At 38.2% G+C, this 6,945-nt stretch overlaps 1 pseudogene; it reads right to left on the minus strand.

Moving 5' to 3' along the window:
* Positions 1 to 5,725: 5,725 nt before the first annotated feature.
* On the minus strand, positions 5,726 to 6,298 carry LOC124975726 (rRNA-processing protein UTP23 homolog; annotated as a pseudogene).
* Between the last annotated feature and the right edge of the window lie 647 nt (positions 6,299 to 6,945).

Genomic DNA, 6,945 nt, shown 5'->3' on the forward strand with positions numbered 1-6,945 from the left:
CTGCTTGGGCATTTTTAAAGCAGGTAGAGGAGATTTCACCTTGGTTTTTGGAGAAAGGATTGCTAACTATCCCACAGTGGGAACACCTGGGGGAAGATTTAAAGCATTGTCCGGTCACACTCCCGGGGACGTTAGCGGTTTGGTCCTTGGTCAGAATTTGTTTACGTTCCCCTCGGGAGGCTTTACAAAAGGCAGTTACACAGGGAGAGGAAGTATTGGAAAAGGTAAAAGAAGAGTCACAAAAGGGCTCTGTTAGCGCTCAGTCAGATTCTGATGAGAGCGAAGAGGGACTCTCAGAGATGGAGTTAAATAAAATTAGTGAAGAAACAAAGTGTTCTCGAGCTGGTTCAATTAGTCAACAGGCATTAAGGGAATTGGAGGGCATAGGGCAGCAGCTAGAAGACAAAGAAAAGGCATTACAAAAGGCTTTACAAGAGTTGAGCTTACAAAAATATGCAGTGGCGCAGTGGAAAAAGAAGGAGGAAGTACTAACGAAACCACAGACAGGACACAAAGAGGAAGTAAAGCCTGTGGCGCACTTTAAAATAAATGAGGAAGTAACTCAGAAAGTGACTTGTGCTCCTTCAGCGCCACCTTATGGATGGCCTCCGCCCTTTAACTCAAGTCATAGTAAGGAATGTTCTTGTTCAGAGTGTAAAATAAGAAAATGGAAAGAAATCTATGGGATTGAAAGAGGGTTTTACCCTGTTATGGAAGATCAAAATCAACAAAGGTTTCACCAGCCTTTAGACTTTAAATTGGTAAAACAGCTTAAAGAAGCAGTTAGTACTTATGGACCACAAGCAGCATTTACAGTATCTATTGTAGAATCTATGTCTACCCTCTTTCTTACTCCTGATGATTGGAGCAATTTGGCAAGAGCAGTTTTGAGTGGAGGGCAATATATCGAATGGAAGGTTCAAAATCAGGATTTTTGCCAGGAAACTGCACGCAGAAATGCTGCTGCTGGTAATCCACAGTGGAATCTAGAGATGTTAACAGGTACTGGTCAGTTCAGTGGGAATCAGATGCAGAGTCAGTATCCAGGGGCAGTTTATCAACAGATAGCTACAGCCGCTACCAGAGCTTGGAAAACATTATGAGGGCCTGGGGATTTACAAGGACAGTTGTCAAAGATAGTACAAGGACCTAATGATCCCTATGCAGACTTTGTAGACAGACTTATGCAGGTAGCGGGTAGGATGTTTGGGGATGCAGACCAAGCTATGCCTTTAATAAAACAATTGGCTTTTGAAAATGCAAACAGATTCTGTAGAGAAGCTATAAGGCCATGGAAAAATAAGGATCTTTCTGCCTATATTAAAATCTGCAGAGAGATAACAGAGCCAGTGATTCAGGGACAGGTTATGGCTGCAGCATTTGCTCAAGCCATGCAAGCTCGCCCCAAAGGATGCTTTCAATGTGGACAAGAGGGACACGTTGAAAAAACAGTGTCCTCAAAGAGTGTCTGGGAGAACGCTAACTACATCATCCTCAGGAAATATGGGGGGACCTAAGCCTTCTAAACCTCAATTATGCCCCCGATGTAGAAAAGGGAACCATTGGGCGAGTGATTGTAGATCTGTTGCTGACATTGATGAAAATCCATTGCCACCTAATAATTGGGGGAATTCAAAAAACGGGAGACCTAAAGATAACTCTAGAGTAAGTATAAGATAAGTATTTGATAAAGTAAATTAAACAGTAAAAAGGCCATGAAAGTCCGCGGAACAGCGACTAGTTAAAGAAAGTTCGCGGGACAGCGACTAGCCATAAAAGTTCGCGGGACAGCGACTAGCCTTAAAAGTTCGAGGTACAGCGACTAGCCAAGGGGTTTTGTGTTGTCTGTGTGTATGGAGTGAATTGTGTGGCTTGTTTGTGTGCTTGGAGCTCTTAGTGCTGTAAGATTTAATCATAGGAACAGAACTGTCTAAAACTAGAATGCAACAGCCTCTTAGGGAGTTGCTAAAAAGTCAAGGAATGTTCCACAGTGGGAACATAAAATAGTAGCCATAGTCCCCACAAGTATTGGGAGATAATTGTTTCATAATTTTCTGCATTCAAACCTAACCTGATTTCTCAACCAGGTAAAAAAAGGGTTAAAAAGTCCTGGGTGATCCTCCCTCCCCTCTGCCTGGCCTTGTCAAAGCCTGCAATGGAATGTAAACAGCAGCAGTCTCAGCGGGAAAAAGGGGGGGATAACCTGAAGAAAAAAAAAAAAAGGTGTCCGTTTTAAACTTAACTAACTTATTTTCTAGGATTCTTCATTTGTTTTGTTTTTCTTTAATGCTGTATCTTTGAGCTCATAATTTTGAACCTACATACCTAGGTTAATGATTTTTTTCTTTTTAATCAGTTCTATTTTTTATTCAACTAAAGTTTTTGAACATCTGTTTCATTGTAATGAACATTTACCTATAAAGTTACAAGGCCTTTAATTTTGTGTTATGTGTTATGTTGTGCTGTCTAATGTCATGTTTTGTCTGCGTCAATACTGAGCGCTCTTAAAATTAAAATTTAAAAATGGATCCAAATACTTTTATTCACGTGATTTAAAAAGGTTCAATTTAAATTGGGTAAACTAATGAAAGTAAAATATCTTTAAAAATAACTTACAAGTCTCCAGGTGGTCAAACTAATGAAATGTTAATGTTAAACAATGTCTAATATCAATTGCTTCTAGGACTTTTCTTCAGCAGGAAAGAGGCAACAGATCCTGTTCAGGACACTTGTCTGATATCTTGGTTTTTATAAAATAAATAAATTGGAGTTAACATGTATGGGATTACTCAAATGTGTTTGTAGAGACGTCTGGTTAATTTACAAAGTTAAAATGCTAATTGTTAAATAACATCAAGTACTTTTAACTCCTTAAATTACATGGGGTAACATACTTAAACATTATTGGTGTTTTCATAGGATGGTAAATAAAAGGGTTTAAAATTGCTTTGTGTCATCACTAAACTAAAAACAAGGTTACTAAAAGTTATGTCCTAACAAGTGAAATTCTATATACAAAGGGTCCCGAAAGTTTCAACTGTGTTTCAATTAAGAGTACTATAAACAACAAAAATTTAATCTTATTAAAATAGGGTGATTTATCTAAATTCAAAAATTTCATAAGAGTTGTTTCAGAATGTGAACAAAAAGGGGTCAACAAATAAAAAAGAAAAAATAAAAGGTTCTGGGTTTAAAAATGTATTTAATAAAAGGAAAAGAAAATGTTTCTGGATAAGATAGTCTATATGTAATAAAGGGCAAGTTTCAACAAGTCTGTGTGTAACTAAGTTGGTTGTATGTATGTAAATCAGCTAAAGCTATTTAAGGTTTTTCCTAAGGTGAAATACTAATGTTCTGATATAAGCCAAAGTTTAATCTATATGGTAAAATGACATGGTAAAATAACAAAGTTTTCTTAAAAACACCAATTCATTCTTAACTTTGTGTCTCTTAAGTTTTATTCTTTAAAACAATTGTCTTAAAAATAGGGGTTTATACAATTATGGTTAAACAACTGTTAAAGATTGTACTACGTTATAAAGCCTAAATTTTTCTTTAAAAACTAAAATTGGTAAGAACCAATTCCTCACTAAAATTAAAATAACTCTAACCACAGATGTATCTTATAACCCACAAGAACAAGGTATTGTTGAACATGCACACCTCACCCTCAAAAATACTCTTTATAAACAAAAAGGGGGAATAGAGGAGACCTTCAGGTCCCCTAAAGATAAACTTTCTCTTTGTCTCTTTGTTTGGGGTTTTTTAACTCTGGGTAATAAGGGTAACCCGGTGCTTTATTGGAGCTGTGGCTCAGTTTGTGTGTTTCCACGGAAATAAACTAACTTACAACCTCTTTTTAGTCTCTTAGGAGGAACAATTCAACTATGTAACAAAACAACTGCTTCTCTCAATTGTACTTCAGATTTGTGCTATCTCTCAATGTTAAAATGCTTCTAGGTTCCTGCTGGCAGACTTAATGTGTGTTCCTACCTTCTTGCCTATGCCAGTCTCTGTTACAGATGATGAATTGCCAGTATTGCTTTCCAGAAATAAGAGGGACTTTGGAATCACCGCAGCAGTCATTACCGCCATAGTTGCATCAGCGGCAGCAGCCACTGCGGCAGCTGTAGCCTTAACTATGTCTGTACAATCTGCAGCCACAATCAATAAGGTGGTTCAACAGACTGCTACTGCCTTATCTACTCAGCAGACAGTGGATCAACACTTAAAAGCAGGGATTCTTTTAGTGAACCAGCGAGTGGACTTACTTCAAGAACAAATGGACATTTTACAGGAACTGTTAAACGTGGGATGTATTTATCATCTGGCGGGACTGTGCGTTACACCTGTAGCTTACCATAACTTCAGCTATGCAGCAAATTGTCTAGAAGCTTGTCTGTTCAGTTACGCGCCAACTGGTCTTACGAATGTGATAATCTTACTGCTATTCTTAGATCTCAAATTGTTAGCCTTAATGCTACTAGAGTTGATGTAGCTCCAATGTCTGAAGTGCTAAATTGGTTATCCTCCTCTTTCAGTTTTATTAAGCAGTGGGCTGGTATGGGAGCATTATGCATGCTTATGATCATTGCTGTTATCTTCCTCTCACGCACTATCATGCGTGTGCGCCAGAGTCAAGTGAGAAATCGTATCATCTTCCATCAGGCCATGGCTGCCCTAGAGGCTGGCAGCTCCCCACAAGTGTGGCTCACGAGGCTGGACCATTGACCAGACGGGTAAGGTAGGAGGTAACGCCGTACCGACCTAAGACAGGAGCTGTAGCATGCTCTACAGTTATCCGATGATGGGTAAGGACGGTAGTTGACCACTCCGCCTAAGACAGGCTTGGTCCCGAGCTTTTCTTTTGAAAGAAAAAAGGGGGAACTGTCGGGGTTGCGTACAAGCCCCTGGCCCTAGGTGGGGCCTGGCCAAGATGGCACCTGGCAAGCTGCCAGTGTGGTTGGAAAACTGCTATTCTGTGCGCAAACAACTAACATCACTTTGAGGAAGTCTCAGTAATTGGTCAGGGCCTCTGCATGATTCTTGCGTGATTCTTAGGTGCTCCAAGTTATACCCATATACGTCTATGTTCTCCCGACATATCATGAATATTCTAATTAGTTGATATAACCTATATAAGTGACAATAACTTCCCTAAAAGGGAAGAAGAATCTGCAGTTAATAAAGAAGTTTGCCACCCATCACGTCTCCGGGTCGTTCTTGCTGGCGAGAATGACAGTTGAATGCCCCTGAGTTTAATCCCCAAATTTTATACATATATATATATATATAAAAGGAAGTGAATTCTTTCAATTCACTAAGGTAAAGAGACCATAGTTCTCAAACCTGAAATATGTCTGGTATGAATGGAGATGTTTGGATGTTTCAAATATAGAATGAGTTTTGAAGATATAGTTTATATATACTTCATTATATATATTATTACTAATTTTATATTGTCAAACAAAGATAACCTGGATATATGGTTTTATTTTATTACACTTGATTTTACCTGTTCTTTCTACTTTTTAATGTGAATATTAGAAAATTTAAATTTACACTTTTTCTTATAATTTATTTGTGTTAAGCATTGCTGCTTTATGGATATTTTTCTTTTTTGTTAGTTTTTAATTTAAAAAATAAGTTTAATCTTTAATCATAAATACAGCCTTTAAATTCATTTTTCACACATGAATGTCCTTAAAAGAAATATCCAAAGCATTCATTGTCCTTCTGCATTCTTCTTCTCAGAAAGTACTTCTGAAGTAGATCTATTCTGGATTCTTATTCTTTTTCTTTTCTTTTTAGAAGCAGGCGATTTTGTGTCCCCTGCTATTTTCTTTTTCTTCAAACAGCTAAGAGGATTGGGGCCACTAATTTTCTTGCACTTGTTTCTTCTTCTCTGTTCAGGGTTTTTCACTAAATCCTGTTCCTGTTTGAGTTGCTTGATACTTTCTTTCTCATGCACTGAGACAAGCTGATCTGACTATATAGCTTTGACAAAGGTGATTGTTTTGGGAGAAGGTTTGCCCAAGACTATAGTGTTCTGAATAATAAACATGAGGAACACCAGGCTTTTTCTTTACTTTCACAGATAAATTCTGATCCTGATGGTGCACAGCTGCGTCTCCCCTATAAGGTAGCAGGGCAGCTGCTCCCACAGCTGGATGAGGCCCCACGGCGCCGCCTGACAAAAGGTGCCGTTCAGCAGGTTCTGGTATAGATTGCTGACTCTGAAATTGTTGCGGAAGAAGCCGAAATGCTTCTTGGTGTGTTTCTGCCTGGTGATCTTCATGCCTGGTTGACTCTGACCGAGGCCAGCCAGACAGAAAGCTGCAGCATAAGTCTTACGCATGCCCAGCTTCCACAATGGATACTTTTGTTGATCAAAACCCAGTCTGTCTTCAGAGTAGTAGAGAGCAAAAATAGTTAAATTGAAATTTAAACTAATGTTTATTAACTATTTTATTCATGTAAAACACACAATTAATAAATTTAAATGACCACATATTTAAATGGAAATATCATCCTAGCTAGTCTAGATCCCAGTAATGCAAGGAAACCCAGCATTAAAATAGCTGCTGCCTGAAGCTCTGGATTCAATTCTTAGTAAATGAAAAGTAAAGTAAACACATAAGGACTGGCTAATGTGGGGTATGCCTATCATTTTAGTGATTCAATATTTTTGTGACAGAAGCCAGCTTCTGTCATGTACTCTGTTATTCCCAGTGGTTTTGGTGAATGGAATAGTAGGATTACAAGTTCAAAGCAAACTCAACAGCTGAGCAAGGTCTTAAGCAAGTTAGCAAGACCTTGTTTCTAAATAAAATTTTAAAAAATTCTGTTGTGGATGTGGCTCAGTTGTTAAATACCACTTGGATCACTCCCTCGTACTGAACCACCCCACACAAAAATAATTCATTCCCATAAGACCAGTGTAAT

The sequence above is a fragment of the Sciurus carolinensis genome, unplaced genomic scaffold (assembly GCF_902686445.1).
Source record: "Sciurus carolinensis unplaced genomic scaffold, mSciCar1.2, whole genome shotgun sequence".
In the NCBI taxonomy this organism is placed as follows: domain Eukaryota; kingdom Metazoa; phylum Chordata; class Mammalia; order Rodentia; family Sciuridae; genus Sciurus; species Sciurus carolinensis.